Genomic DNA, 16,175 nt, shown 5'->3' with positions numbered 1-16,175 from the left:
AGGAGCGGTTCAAATCATAGAAAGTTAGAGTGTCAGTACTCTTGTACTTAAGTCAGCATTGTGAATTTTGTATTACATTCGGTTGCAATTTCTGTGTTTCATCGTCAATAAGAAGTTCCAAGGGATACAGTAAACCTGAAGTGAAGCATCGGAATCTAAAACTGGACTCACAGGAGAGGTTCAAATCATAGGAAGTTAGAGTGTCAGTCCTCTTGTACTTAAGTCGGCATTGTGCTTTTTGTATTAAATTCGGATGCAATTTCTGTGTTTCATCGTCAATAAGAAAATCCAAGGAATACAGTAATCCTGAAGTGAAGCATCGCATTCTATAACTGGACTCACAGGAGAGGTTCAAATCATAGAAAATTAGAGTGTCTGTCCTCTTGTACTTAAGTCGGCATTTTCCCCTTTGTATTAAATTCGGATGCAATTTCTGTGTTTCATCGTCATTAAGAAGGTCCAAGTCATACAGTAAACCTGAAGAGAAGCATCGGAATCTGAAACTGGACTCCCTGGAGAGGTTCAAATCATAGAGAGTTAGAGTGTCAGTCCTCTGGTACATAAGTCGGCATTGTGCCTTTTGTATTAAATTCGGATGCAAAATCTGTGTTTCATCGTCAATAAGTAGATCCAAGGGATACAGTAAACCTGAAGTGAAGCATCGGAATCTAAATTGGACTCAGCGGAGAGGTTCAAGACATAGAAAGTTTGAGTGTCAGTCCTCTTGTACTTAAGTCGGCATTGTGCCTTTTGTATTAAATTCGGATGCAATTTCTGTGTTTTATCGTCAATAAGAAGGTCCAAGGTATACAGTAAACCTGAAGTGAAGCATCTGAATCTAAAACTGGACTCACAGGGGAGGATCAAATCATACAAATTTAGTGTGTCAGTCCTCTCGTACTTAAGTCGTCATTGTGCCTTTTGTATAAAATTCGGATGAAATTTCTGTTTTTCTTCGTAAATAAGATTGTCCAAGGAATACAGTAAACCTGAAGTGAAGCATCGGAATCTAAAACTGGACCCCCAGGAGAGGTTCAAATCATAGAGAGTTAGAGTGTCAGTCCTCTTGTATTTAAGTCGGCATTGTTCCTTTTGTATTAAATTCGGATGCAATTTCTGTGTTTCATCGTCAATAAGAGGGTACAAGGGATACAGTAAACCTGAAGGGAAGCATCGGAATCTAAAACTGGACTCACATTAGAGGTTCAAATCATAGAGGGTTAGAGGGTCAGTCCTCTTGTACTTAAGTCGGCATTGTGCCTTTTGTATTAAATTCGGATGCAATTTCTGTGTTTCATCGTCAATAAGAAGGTCCAAGGGATACAGTAACCCTGAAATGAAGCATCGGATTCTAAAACTGGACACACAGGAGAGGTTCAAATCATAGATAGTTAGAGTGTCAGTCCTGTTGTACTTAAGTCGGCATTGTGCTTTTTGTATTAAATTCGGATGCAATTTCTGTGTTTCATCGTCAATAAGAAGGTCTAAGGGATACAGTAATCCTGAAGTGATGCATCGCATTCTAAAACTGGACTCACAGGACAGGTTCAAATCATAGAAAATTAGAGTGTCAGTCCTCTTGTACTTAAGTCGGCATTGTGCCCTTTGTATTAAATTCGGATGCAATTTCTGTGTTTCATCGTCAATAAGAAGGTCCAAGTGATACAGTAAACCTGAAGTGAAGCATCGGAATCTAAAACTGGACTCACAGGAGAGGTTCAAATTGTAGAGAGTTAGAGTGTCAGTCCTCTTGTACTTGAGTCGGCACTATGCCTTTTGTATTAAATTCGGATGCAATTTCTGTGTTTGATCGTCATTAAGAACGTCCTAGGGATACAGTAAACCTGAAGTGAAGCATCGGAATCTAAAACTGGACTCACAGGAGAGGTTCAAATCATAGAAAGTTAGAGTGTCAGTCCTCTTGTACTTAATTCGGCATTGTGATTGTTGTATTAAATTCGGATGCAATTTCTGTGTTTCATCGTCAATAAGAGGGTACGAGGGATACAGTAAACCTGAAATGAAGCATCGGAATCTAAAACTGGACTCACAGGAGAGGTTCAAATTGTAGAGAGTTAGAGTGTCAGTCCTCTTGTACTTAAGTCGGTATTATGCCTTTTGTATTAAATTCTGATGCAATTTCTGTGTTTCATCGTCAGTAAGAAGGTCCTAGGGATACAGTAAACCTGAAGTGAAGCATCCGAATCTAAAACTGGACTCATAGGAGAGGTTCAAATCATAGAAAGTTAGAGTGTCAGTCCTCTTGTTCTTAAGTCGGCATTGTGCCTTTTGTATTAAATTCGGATGCAATTTCTGTGTTTCATCGTCTATTAGAAGGTCCAAGGGTACAGTTAACCTGAAGTGAAGCATCGGGATCTAAAACTGGACTCATAGTAGAGGTTCAAATCGTAGAGAGTTAGAGTGTCAGTTCTCTTGTATTTAAGTCGGCATTGTGCCTTTTGTATTAAATTCGGATGCAATTTCTGTGTTTCATCGTCAATAAAGAGGTCCAAGGGATACAGTAAACCTGATGTGAAGCATCGGAATCTAAAACTGGACTCACAGGAGAGGTTCAAATCATAGAAAGTTAGAGTGTCAGTCCTCTTGTACTTACGTCGGCGTTGTGCCTTTTGTATTACATTCGGATGCAATTTCTGTCTTTCATCGTCAATATGAAGGTCCAAGGGATACAGTAAACCTGAAGTGAAGCATCGGAATCTAAAACTGGACTCACAGGAGTGGTTCAAAACATAGAGTGTTAGAGTGTCAGTCCCCTTGTATTTAAGTCGGCATTGTTCCTTTTGTATTAAATTCGGATGCAATTTCTGTGTTTCATCGTCAATAAAGTGGTCCAAGGGATACTGTAAACCTGATGTGAGGCATCGGAATCTAAATCTGGACTCACAGGAGAGGTTCAAACCATTGAGAGTTAGAGTGTCAGTTCTCTTGTACGTAAGTCGGCATTGTGCCCTTTGTATTAAATTCGGTTGCACATTCTGTGTTTCATCGTCAATAAGAAGGTCCAAGGGATACAGTAAACCTGAAGTGAAGCATCTGAATCTAAAACTGGACTCACAGGGGAGGTTCAAATCATAGAAATTTAGTGTGTCGGTCATCTTGTACTTAAGTCGCCATTGTGCCTTTTGTATTAAATTCGGACGCATTTTCTGTTTTTCATCGTAAATAAGAATGTCCAAGGAATACAGTAAACCTGAAGTGAAGCATCGAAATCTAAAACTGGACTCACAGGAGAGGTTCAAATCATAGAAAGTTAGAGTGTCAGTGCTCTTGTACTTAAGTCGACATTGTGCCTTTCGTATTAAATTCGGATGAAATCTCTGTGTTTCATCGTCAATAAGAGGGTACAAGGGATACGGTAAACCTGAAGTGAAGCAACAGAATCTAAAACTGGACTCACATTAGAGGTTGAAATCATAGAGAGTTGGAGTGTCAGTCCTCTTGTACTTAAGTGGGCATTGTGCCTTTTGTATTAAATTCGGATGCAATTTCTGTGTTTCATCGTCAATAAGAAGGTCCAAGGGATACAGTAACCCTGAAATGAAGCATCGGATTCTAAAACTGGACTCACAGGAGAGGTTCAAATCATAGAAAGTTAGAGTGTCAGTCCTCTCGTACTTAAGTCGTCATTGTGCCTTTTGTATAAAATTCGGATGCAATTTCTGTGTTTCGTCGTCAATAAGAAGGTCCTAGGGATCCAGCAAACCTGAAGTGTAGCATCGGAATCTAAAACTGGACTTCCAGGAGAGGTTCAAATCATAGAGAGTTAGAGTGTCAGTCCTCTTGTACTTAAGTCGGCATTGTGCCTTTTGTATTAAATTGGGTTGCACATTCTGTGTTTCATCGTCAATAAAAAGGTCCAATGGATACAGTAAACCTGAAGTGAAGCATCGGACTCTGAAACTGGACTCACAGGAGAGGTTCAAATCATAGAAAGTTAGAGTGTCAGTCCTCTTGTACTTAAGTCGGCATTGTGCCCTTTGTATTAAATTCGGATGCAATTTCTGTGTTTCATCGTCAATAAGAAGATCCAAGTAAACAGTAAACCTGAAGTGAGGCATCGGAATCTAAAACTGGACTCACGGGAGAGGTTCAAATCATAGAAAGTTAGAGTGTCAGTCCTCTTGTACTTAAGTCGGCATTGTGCATGTTGTATTAAATTCGGATGCATTTTCTGTGTTTCATCGTCAATAAGAGGGTCCGAGGGACACAGTAAACCTGAAATGAAGCATCGGGATCAAAAACTGGACTCACAGGAGAGGTTCAAATTGTAAAAAGTTAGAGTGTCAGTCCTCTTGTACTTAAGTCGGCATTGTGCCTGTTGTATTAAATTCGGATGCAATTTCTGTGTTTCATCGTCAATAAGAGGGTACGAGGGATACAGTAAACCTGAAATGAAGCATCGGAATCTAAAACTGGACTCACAGGAGAGGTTCAAATTGTAGAGAGTTAGAGTGTCAGTCCTCTTGTACTTAAGTCGGCATTATGCCTTTTGTATTAAATTCTAATGCAATATCTGTGTTTCATCGTCATTAAGAAGGTCCTAGGGATACAGTAAACCTGAAGCGAAGCATCGGAATCTAAAACTGGACTCACAGGAGAGGTTCAAATCATAGAAAGTTAGAGTGTCAGTCCTCTTGTACTTAGGTCGGCATTGTGCCTTTTGTATTAAATTCGGATGCAATTTCTGTGTTTCATCGTCTATTAGAAGGTCCAAGGGATACAGTTAACCTGAAGTGAAGCATCGGGATCTAAAACTGGACTCATAGTAGAGGTTCAAATCGTAGAGAGTTAGAGTGTCAGTCCTCTTGTATTTAAGTCGGCATTGTGCCTTTTGTATTAAATTCGGATGCAATTTCTGTGTTTCATCGTCAATAAAGAGGTCCAAGGGATACAGTAAACCTGATGTGAAGCATCGGAATCTAAAACTGGACTCACAGGAGAGGTTCAAATCATAGAAAGTTAGAGTGTCATTCCTCTTGTACTTAAGTCGGCATTGTGCCTTTTGTATTACATTCGGATGCAATTTCTGTCTTTCATCGTCAATATGAAGGTCCAAGGGATACAGTAAACCTGAAGTGAAGCATCGGAATCTAAAACTGGACTCACAGGAGTGGTTCAAAACATAGAGTGTTAGAGTGTCAGTCCTCTTGTATTTAAGTCGGCATTGTTCTTTTGTATTAAATTCGGATGCAATTTCTGTGTTTCATCGTCAATAAAGAGGTCCAAGGGATACTGTAAACCTGAAGTGAGGCATCGAAATCTAAATCTGGACTCACAGAGGAGATTCAAATAATAGAGAGTTTGAGTGTCAGTCCTCTTGTACTTAAGTCGGTATTGTGCCTTTTGTATCAAATTCGGATGCTATTTCTGTGTTTCGTCGTCAATAAGAGGGTCCAAGGGATACAGTAAACCTGAAGTGAGGCATCGAAATCTAAATCTAGACTCACAGAGGAGATTCAAATAATAGGGAGTTTGAGTGTCAGTCCTCTTGTACTTAAGTCGGTATTGTGCCTTTTGTATCAAATTCGGATGCAATCTCTGTGTTTCATCGTCAATAAGAAGGTCCAAGGGATACAGTAAACCTGAAGTGAAGCATCGGAACATAAAACTGGACACACAGGAGAGGTTCAAATCGTAGAAAGTTACAGTGTCAGTCCTCTTGTACTTAAGTCGGCATTGTACATTTTGTATTAAATTGGGATGCAATTTCTTTGTTTTATCGTCAATAAGAAGGTCCAACGTATACAGTAAACCTGAAGTGAAGCATCGGAATCTAAAACTGGACTCACAGGAGAGGTTCAAATCATAGAAAGTTTGAGTGTCAGTCCTCTTGTACTTAAGTCGACATTGTGCCTTTTCTGTTAAATTCGGATGCAATGTCTGTGTTTCATCGTCAATAAGAGGGTCTAAGGTAAACCTGAAGTGAAGCATCGGAATCTAAAACTGGTCTCACAGGAAAGGTTCAAACCAAAAAGAGTAGGAAGAGTCGGTCTTTTCGTACTTGATTAGGCATTGTGCCTTTAGTATTAAATTCGGATGCAATTTCTGTGTTTCATCGTCAATTAGAAGGTCCAAGGGATACAGTAAACCTGAAGTGAAGCATTGGAATCTAAAACTGGACTCACAGGAGAGGTTCAAATCATAGAAATTTAGAGTGTCAGTTCTCTTGTACTTAAGTCGGCATTGTGCCTTTTGAATTTAATTCCGATGCAATTTCTGTGCTTCATCGTCAAGAAGAAGGTCCAAGGGATACAGTAAACCTGAAGTGAAGCATCGGAATTTAAAACTGGACTCACAGGAGAGGTTCAAATCATAGAAAGTTAGAGTGTCAGTCCTCTTGTACTTAAGTCCGCATTGTGCCTTTTGTATTAAATTCGGATGCAATTTCTGTGTTTCATCGTCAACAAGACGGTCCAAGGGATACAGTAAACCTGAAGTGAGGCATCGGAATGTAAAACTGGACTCACAGGAGAGGTTCAAATCATAGAAAGTTAGAGTGTCAGTCCTCTTGTACTTAAGTCGGCATTGTGCCTTTTGTATTACATTCGGATGCAATTTCTGTGTTTCATCGCCAGTAAGAAGGTCCAAGGGATACAGTAAACCTGGAGTGAAGCATCGGAATCTAAAACTGGACTCTGAGCAGCGGTTCAAATCAAAGAAAGTTAGAGTGTCAGTGCTCTTGTACTTAAGTCGGCATTGTGCCTATTGTATTAAATTCGGATGCAATTTATGTGTTTCATCTTCAATAAGAAGGTCCAAGGGATACAGGAAACATGAAGTCAGATACGGAATCTAAAACTGGACTCACAGGAGAGGTTCAAATCATAGAGGGTTAGAGTGTCAGTCCCCTTGTACTTAAGTCGGCATTGTGACATTTGTATTAAATTCGGATGCAATTTCTGTGATTCATCGTCAATAAGAAGGTCCAAGCGATACAGTAAACCTAAAGTGAAGCATCGGAATCTAAAACTGGACTCAAAGGAGAGGTTCAAATCATAGAAAGTTAGAGTGTCAGTCCTCTTGTACTTAAGTCAGCATTGTGCCTTTTGTTCTAAATTCAGATGCAATTACTGTGTTTCATCGTCAATAAGATGGTCCAAGGGATACAGTAAACCTAAAGTGAAGCATCGGAATCTAAAACTGGACTCACAGGAGAGGTTCGATCATAGAAATTTAGGGTGTCAGTCCTCTTGTACGTAAGTCGTCATTGTGCCTTTTGTACTAAATTCGGATGCTATTTCTGTGTTTCGTCGTCAATAAGAGGGTCCAAGGGATACAGTAAACCTGAAGTGAGGCATCGAAATCTAAATCTGGACTCACAGAGGAGATTCAAATCATAGAGTGTTTGAGTGTCAGTCCTCTTGTTCTTAAGTCGGCATTGTTCCTTTTGTATTAAATTCGGATGCAATTTCTGTGTTTTATCGTCAATAAGAAGGTCCAAGGGATACAGTAAACCTCAAGTAAAGCATCGGAATCTAAAACGGGACTCACAGCAGAGGTTCAAATCATAGAAACTTAGAGTGTCAGTCCTCTTGTACTTAAGTCGGTATTGTGCCTTTTGTATCAAATTCGGATGCAATTTCTGTGTTTTATCGTCAATAAGAAGGTCCAAGGGATACAGTAAACCTGAAGTGAACCTTCGGAATCTAAAACTGGACTCACAGGAGATGTCCAAATCATAGAAATTCAGAGTGTCAATCCTCTTGTACTTAAGTCGGCATTGTGCCTTTGGTATTAAATTCGGATGCAATTTCTGTGTTTCATCGTCAATTAGTAGGTCCAAGGGATACAGTAAACCTGAAGTGAAGCATCAGAATCTAAGACTGGACTCACAGGAGAGTTTCAAATCATAGAAATTTAGAGTGTCAGTTCACTTGTACTTAAGTCGGCATTGTGCCTTTTGAATTTAATTCCGATGCAATTTCTGTGCTTCATCGTCACGAAGAAGGTCCACGGGATACAGTAAACCTGAAGTGAAGCATCGGAATTTAAAACTGGAGACACAGGAGAGGTTCAAATCATAGAAAGTTAGAGTGTCAGTCCTCTTGTACCTAAGTCCGCATTGTGCCTTTTGTATTAATTTCAGATACAATTTCTGTGCTTCATCGTCAATAAGACGGTCCAAGGGATACAGTAAACCTGAAGTCAAGCATCGGAATCTAAATCTGGACTCACAGGAGAGGTTCAAATCATAGAAAGAGTGTGTTAGTTCTCTTGTACTTAAGTCGGCATTGTTCCTTTTGTATTAAATTCGGATGCAATTTCTGTGTTTCATCGTCAATAAGAAGGTCCAAGGGATACAGTAAACCTGAAGTGAAGCATCGGAATCTAGAACTGGACTCACAGGTGAGGTTCAAATGATAGAGAGTTAGAGTGTCAGTCCTCTTGTACTTAAGTCGGCATTGTGCCTTTTGAATTACATTCGGATGCAATTTCTGTGTTTCATCGTCAATAAGGAGGTCCAAGGAATAAAGTAAACCTGAAGTGAAGCATCGGAATCTAAAACTGGACTCACAGGAGAGGTTCAAATCATAGAATGTTAGAGTGTCAGTCCTCTTGTACTTATGTCGGCATTGTGCCTTTTGTATTAATTTCGGATGCAATTTCTGTGTTTCATCGTCAATAAGAAAGTCCAAGGGATACAGTAAACCTGAAGTGAAGCATCGGAATCTAAAACTGAATTCACAGAGGAGGTTCAAATCATAGAGGGTTAGAGTGTTAGTCCTCTTGTTCTTAAGTCGGCATTGTGTCTTTTGTATTAAATTTTAATGCAATTTCTGTGGGTCATCGTCAAAAAGAAGGTCCAAGGGATAAAGCAAACATGAAGTGAAGGATCGCAAGCTAAAACAGGACACACAGGAGAGGTTCAAATCATAGAAAGTTTGAGTGTCAGTCCTCTTGTACTTAAATCGGCATTGCGCCTTTTGTATTAAATTCGTATGCAATATCTGTATTTCATCGTCAATAAGAAGATCCAAGGGATACAGTAAACCTGATGTGATGGATCGGAATCTAAAACTGGACACACAGGAGAGGTTCAAATCATAGAAAGTTACAGTGTCAGTCCTCTTGTACTTAAGTCGGCATTGTGCCTTTTGTATTACATTCGGATGCAATTTCTGTGTTTCATCGTCATTAAGAAGGTCCAAGGGATACAGTAAACCTGAAGTGAAGCATCGGAATCTAAAACTGGACTCTGAGGAGAAGTTCAAATCAAAGAAAGTTAGAGTGTCAGTGCTCTTGTACTTATGTCGGCATTGTGCCTATTGTATTATATTCGGATACAGTTTATGTTTTTCATCTTCAATAAGAAGGTCCAAGGGATACAGTAAACATGAAGTGAAGCACGGAATCTAAAACTGCACTCACAGGTGAGGTTCAAATCATAGTGATTTAGAGTGTCAGTCCTCTTGTACTTAAGTCGGCATTTTGCCTTTTGTATTGAATTCGGAAGCAAATTTCTGTGTTTGATCGTCAATAAGAAGGTCCAAGTGATACAGTTAACCTGTAGTGAAGCATCGGAACCTAAAACTGGACTCACAGGAGAGGTTCGAATCAAAGAGAGTTAGAGGGTCAGTCCTCTGGTACTTAAGTCGGCATTGTTCCTTTTGTATTAAATTTGGATGCAATTTCTGTGTTTCATCGTCAATAAGAAAGTTCAAGGAATACTGTAAACCTAAAGTGAAGCATCGGAAGCTAAAACAGGACACACAGGAGAGGTTCAAATCATAGAAAGTTACAGTGTCAGTCGTCTTGTACTTAAGTCGGAATTGTGCATTTTGTATTAATTTCGAATGCAATTTCTGTGTTTCATCGTCAATAAGAAGGTCCAAGGTATACAGTTATCCGGAAGTGAAGCATCGGAATCTAAAACTGGACTCACAGCAGAGGTTCAAATCACAGAATGTTAGAGTGTCAGTCCTCTTGTGCTTAAGTCGGCATTGTGCCTTTGGTATTAAATTCGGATGCAATTTTTGTGTTTCATCGTCAATTAGAAGGTCCAAGGGATACAGTAAACCTGAAGTGAAGCATCAGAATCTAAGACTGGACTCACAGGAGGGTTTCAAATCATAGAAATTTAGAGTGTCAGTCCTCTTGTACTTAAGTCCGCATTGTGCCTTTTGTATTAATTTCAGATGCAATTTCTGTGCTTTATCGTCACGAAGAAGGTCCACGGGATACAGTAAACCTAAAGTGAAGCATCGGAATTTAAAACTGGACTCACAGGAGAGGTTCAAATCATAGAAAGTTAGAGTGTCAGTCCTCTTGTACTTAAGTCCGCATTGTGCCTTTTGTATTAATTTCAGATGCAATTTCTGTGCTTCATCGTCAATAAGACGGTCCAAGGGATACAGTAAACGTGAAGTGAAGCATCGGAATCAAAATCTGGACTCACAGGAGAGGTTCAAATCATAGAAAGAGAGTGTTAGTTCTCTTGTACTTAAGTCGGCATTGTTCTTTTTGTATTAAATTCGGATGCAATTTCTGTGTTTCATCGTCAATAAGAAGGTCCAAGGGATACAGTAAACCTGAAGTGAAGCATCGGAATCTAGAACTGGACTCACAGGTGAGGTTCAAATCATAGAGAGTTAGAGTGTCAGTCCTCTTGTACTTAAGTCGGCATTGTGCCTTTTGTATTACATTCGGATGCAATTTCTGTGTTTCATCGTCAATAAGAAGGTCCAAGGAATAAAGTAAACCTGAAGTGAAGCATCGGAATCTAAAACTGGACTCACAGGAGAGGTTCAAATCATAGAATGTTAGAGTGTCAGTCCTCTTGTACTTATGTCGGCATTGTGCCTTTTGTATTAATTTCGGATGCAATTTCTGTGTTTCATCGTCAATAAGAAAGTCCAAGGGATACAGTAAACCTGAAGTGAAGCATCGGAATCTAAAACTGAACTCACAGAGGAGGTTCAAATCATAGAGGGTTAGAGTGTCAGTCCTCTTGTTCTTAAGTCGGCATTGTGCCTTTTGTATTAAATTTTAATCCAATTTCTGTGTGTCATCGTCAATAAGAAGGTCCAAGGGATACAGCAAACATGAAGTGAAGCGTCGGAATCTAAAACTTTACTCACTGGAAAGGTTCAAATCATAGAAAGTTAGAGTGTCAGTCCTCTTGTACTTAAGTCGCTATTGTGCCTATTGTATTAAATTCGGATGCAATTTCTGTGTTTCATCGTCAATAAGAAGGTCCAAGGGATACAGTAAACCTGAAATGAAGCTTCGGAAGCTAAAACAGGACACACAGGAGAGGTTCAAATCATAGAAAGTTGGAGTGTCAGTCCTCTTGTACTTAAATCGCCATTGCGCCTTTTGTATTAAATTCGTATGCAATATCTGTATTTCATCGTCAATAAGAAGATCCAAGGGATACAGTAAACCTGATGTGAAGGATCGCAAGCTAAAACAGGACACACAGGAGAGGTTCAAATCATAGAAAGTTGGAGTGTCAGTCCTCTTGTACTTAAATCGGCATTGCGCCTTTTGTATTAAATTCGTATGCAATATCTGTATTTCATCGTCAACAAGAAGATCCAAGGGATACAGTAAACCTGAAGTGAAGCATCGGAATCTAAAACTGGACTCTGAGGAGAAGTTCAAATCAAAGAAAGTTAGAGTGTCAGTGCTCTTGTACTTATGTCGGCATTGTGCCAATTGTATTATATTCGGATGCAATTTATGTTTTTCATCTTCAATAAGAAGGTCCAAGGGATACAGTAAACATGAAGTGAAGCACGGAGTCTAAAACTGCACTCACAGGTGAGGTTCAAATCATAGTGATTTAGAGTGTCAGTCCTCTTGTACTTGAGTCGGCATTGTGCCTTTTGTTTTGAATTCGGAAACAATTTCTGTGTTTCATCGTCAATAAGAAGGTCCAAGTGATACAATTAACCTGTAGTGAAGCATCGGAACCTAAAACTGGACTCACAGGAGAGGTTCGAATCAAAGAGAGTTAGAGCGTCAGTCCTCTGGTACTTAAGTCGGCATTGTGCCTTTTGTATTAAATTCGGATGCAATATCTGTGTTTCATCGTCAATAAGAAGGTTCAAGGAATACTGTAAACCTAAAGTGAAGCATCGGAAGCTAAAACAGGACAAACAGGAGAGGTTCAAATCATAGAAAGTTAGAGTGTCAGTCCTCTTGTACTTAAATCGGCATTGCGCCTTTTGTATTAAATTCGGATGCAATATCTGTATTTCAACGTCAATAGGAAGATCCAAGGGATACAGTAAACCTGAAGTGAAGCATCGGAATCTAAAACTGGAAACACAGGAGAGGTTCAAATCATAGAATGTTACAGTGTCAGTCGTCTTGTACTTAAGTCGGAATTGTACATTTTGTATTAATTTCGAATGCAATTTCTGTGTTTCATCGTCAATAAGAAGGTCCAAGGTATACAGTTATCCGGAAGTGGAGCATCGGAATCTAAAACTGGACTCACAGGAGAGGTTCAAATCATAGAAAATTAGAGTGTCAGTCCTCTTGTACTTAAGTCGGCATTGTGCCTTTTGTATTAAATTCGGATGCAATTTCTGTGTTTCATCGTCAATAAGAAGGTCGAAGCGATACAGTAAACCTGAAGTGAAGCATCGGAATCTAAAACTGGAGTCAAAGGAGAGGTTCAAATCATAGAAAGTTAGAGTGTCAGTCCTCTTGTACCTAAGTGAGCATTGTGCCTATTGTATTAAATTCAGATGCAATTTCTGTGTTTCTTCGTCAATAAGAAGGTCCAAGGGATACAGTAAACCTGAAGTGAAGCATCGGAATCTAACACTGGACTCACAGGAGAGGTTCAAATCAGAGAAAGTTAGAGTGTCAGTCCTCTTGTACTTAAGTGGGCATTGTGCATTTTGTATTACATTCGAATGCAATTTCTGATATCCATCGTCAATAAGAAGGTCCAAGGGATACAGTAAACCTGAAGTGAAGCATCGAAATCTTAAACTTTCCTCACAGGAGAGGGACAAATCATAGAAAGTTAGAGTGTCAGTCCTCTTGTACTTAAGTCAGCATTGTGCCTTTTGTATTAAATTCAGATGCAATTTCTGTGTTTCGTCGTCAATAAGAAGGTCCAAGGGATACAGTAAACCTGAAGTGAAGCATCGGAATCTAACACTGGACTCACAGGAGAGGTTCAAATCATAGAAAGTTAGAGTGTCAGTCCTCTTGTTCTTAAGTCGGCATTGTGCCTTTTGTATTAAATTTGGATGCAATATCTGTGTGTCATCGTCAATAAGAAGGTCCAAGGGATACAGTAAACACGAAGTGAAGCATCGGAATCTAAAACTGGACTCACAGGAGAGGTTCAAATGATAGAAAGTTTGAGTGTCAGTCCTCTTGTACTTAAGTCGGAATTGCGCATTTTGTATTAAATTCGAACGCAATTTCTGTGTTTCATCGTCAATAAGAAGGTCCAAGGTATACAGTTATCCTGAAGTGAAGCATCGGAATCTAAAACTGGACTCACAGGAGAGGTTCAAATCATAGAATGTTAGAGTGTCAGTCCTCTTGTACTTAAGTCGGCATTGTGCCTTTTGTATTAAATTCGGATGCAATTTCTGTGTTTCATCGTCAATATGAAGGTCCAAGCGATACAGTAAACCTGAAGTGAAGCATCGGAATCTAAAACTGGACTCACAGGAGAGGTTCAAATCATAGAAAGTTAGAGTGTCAGTCCTCTTGTACTTAAGTCAGCATTGTGCCTTTTGCATTAAATTCAGATGCAATTTCTGTGTTTCATCGTCAATAAGAAGGTCCAAGGGATACAGTAAACCTGAAGTGAAGCATCGGAATCTAACACTGGACTCACAGGAGAGTTTCAAATCATAGAAAGTTAGAGTGTCAGCCCTCTTGTACTTAAGTGGGCATTGTGCATTTTGTATTAAATTCGGATGCAATTTCTGATATCCATCGTCAATAAGAAGGTCCAAGGGATACAGTAAACCTGAAGTGAAGCATCGGAATCTAAAACTTTCCGCACAGGAGAGGGTCAAATCATAGAAAGTTAGAGTGTCAGTCCTCTTGTACTTAAGTCAGCATTGTGCCTTTTGTATTAAATGCAGATGCAATTTCTGTGTTTCGTCGTCAATAAGAAGGTTTAAGGGATACAGTAAACCTGAAGTGAGGCTTCAGAATCTAAAACTGGACTCACAGAGGAGGTTCAAATCATAGAGAGTTAGAGTGTCAGTCCTCTTGCTCTTAAGTCGGCATTGTGCCTTTTGCATTAAATTTGGATGCAATTTCTGTGTGTCATCGTCAATAAGAAGGTCCAAGGGATACAGTAAACACGAAGTGAAGCATCGGAATCGAAAACTTTCCTCACAGGAGAGGTTCAAATCATAGAAAGTTAGAGTGTCAGTCCTCTTGTACTTAAGTCGGCATTGTGCCTTTTGTATTACATTCAGATGCAATTTCTGTGTTTCATCGTCAGTAAGAAGGTCCAAGGGATACAGTAAACCTGAAGTGAAGCATCGGAATCTAAAACTGGACTCTGAGGAGAGGTTGAAATCAAAGAAAATTAGAGTGTCAGTGCTCTTGTACATAAGTCGGCATTGTGCCTATTGTATTAAATTCGGATGCAATTTATGTTTTTCATCTTCAATATGAAGGTCCAAGGGATACAAGAAACATGAAGTGAAGCTCGGAATCTAAAACTGGACTCACAGGAGAGGATCAAATCATAGTGATTTAGAGTGTCAGTCCTCTTGTACTTAAGTCGGTATTGTGCCTTTTGTATTAAATTCGAAAGCAATTTCTGTGTTTCATCGTCAATAAGAAGGTCCAAGTGATACAGTTAACCTGTAGTGAAGCATCGGAATCTAAATCTGGACCCACAGGAGAGGTTCGAATCTAAGAGAGTTAGAGTGTCTGTCCTCTTGTACTTAAGTCGGCATTGTGTCTTTTGTATTAAATTCGGATGCAATTTCTGTGTTTCATCGTCAATAAGAAGTTCAAGGAATACTGTAAACCTAAAGTGAAGCATCGGAAGCTAAAACAGGACAAACAGGAGAGGTTCAAATCATAGAAAGTTAGAGTGTCAGTCCGCTTGTACTTAAATCGGCATTGCGCCTTTTGTATTAAATTCGGATGCAATATCTGTATTTCAACGTCAATAGTAAGATCCAAGGGATACAGTAAACCTGAAGTGAAGCATCGGAATCTAAAACTGGACACACAGGAGAGGTTCAAATCATAGAAAGTTACAGTGTCAGTCGTCTTGTACTTAAGTCGGAATTGTGCATTTTGTATTAATTTCGAATGCAATTTCTGTGTTTCATCGTCAATAAGAAGGTCCAAGGTATACAGTTATCCGGAAGTGAAGCATCGGAATCTAAAACTGGACTCACAGGAGAGGTTCAAATCATAGAAAATTAGAGTGTCAGTCCTCTTGTACTTAAGTCGGCATTGTGCCTTTTGTATTAAATTCGGATGCAATTTCTGTGTTTCATCGTCAATAAGAAGGTCGAAGCGATACAGTAAACCTGAAGTGAAGCATAGGAATCTAAAACTGGACTCAAAGGAGAGGTTCAAATCATAGAAAGTTAGAGTGTCAGTCCTCTTGTACTTAAGTGAGCATTGTGCCTATTGTATTAAATTCAGATGCAATTTCTGTGTTTCTTCGTCAATAAGAAGGTCCAAGGGATACAGTAAACCTGAAGTGAAGCATCGGAATCTAACACTGGACTCACAGGAGAGGTTCAAATCAGAGAAAGTTAGAGTGTCAGTCCTCTTGTACTTAAGTGGGCATTGTGCATTTTGTATTAAATTCGAATGCAATTTCTGATATCCATCGTCAATAAGAAGGTCCAAGGGATACAGTAAACCTGAAGTGAAGCATCGAAATCTAAAACTTTCCTCACAGGAGAGGGACAAATCATAGAAAGTTAGAGTGTCAGTCCTCTTGTACTTAAGTCAGCATTGTGCCTTTTGTATTAAATTCAGATGCAATTTCTGTGTTTCGTCGTCAATAAGAAGGTCCAAGTGATACAGTAAACCTGAAGTGAAGCATCGGAATCTAACACTGGACTCACAGGAGAGGTTCAAATCATAGAAAGTTAGAGTGTCAGTCCTCTTGTTCTTAAGTCGGAATTGCGCATTTTGTATTAAATTCGAATGCAATTTCTGTGTTTCATCGTCAATAAGAAGGTCCA

The sequence above is a fragment of the Schistocerca americana genome, unplaced genomic scaffold (assembly GCF_021461395.2).
Source record: "Schistocerca americana isolate TAMUIC-IGC-003095 unplaced genomic scaffold, iqSchAmer2.1 HiC_scaffold_25, whole genome shotgun sequence".
NCBI classification, from domain to species: domain Eukaryota; kingdom Metazoa; phylum Arthropoda; class Insecta; order Orthoptera; family Acrididae; genus Schistocerca; species Schistocerca americana.
This window is presented reverse-complemented; position numbering follows the sequence as displayed.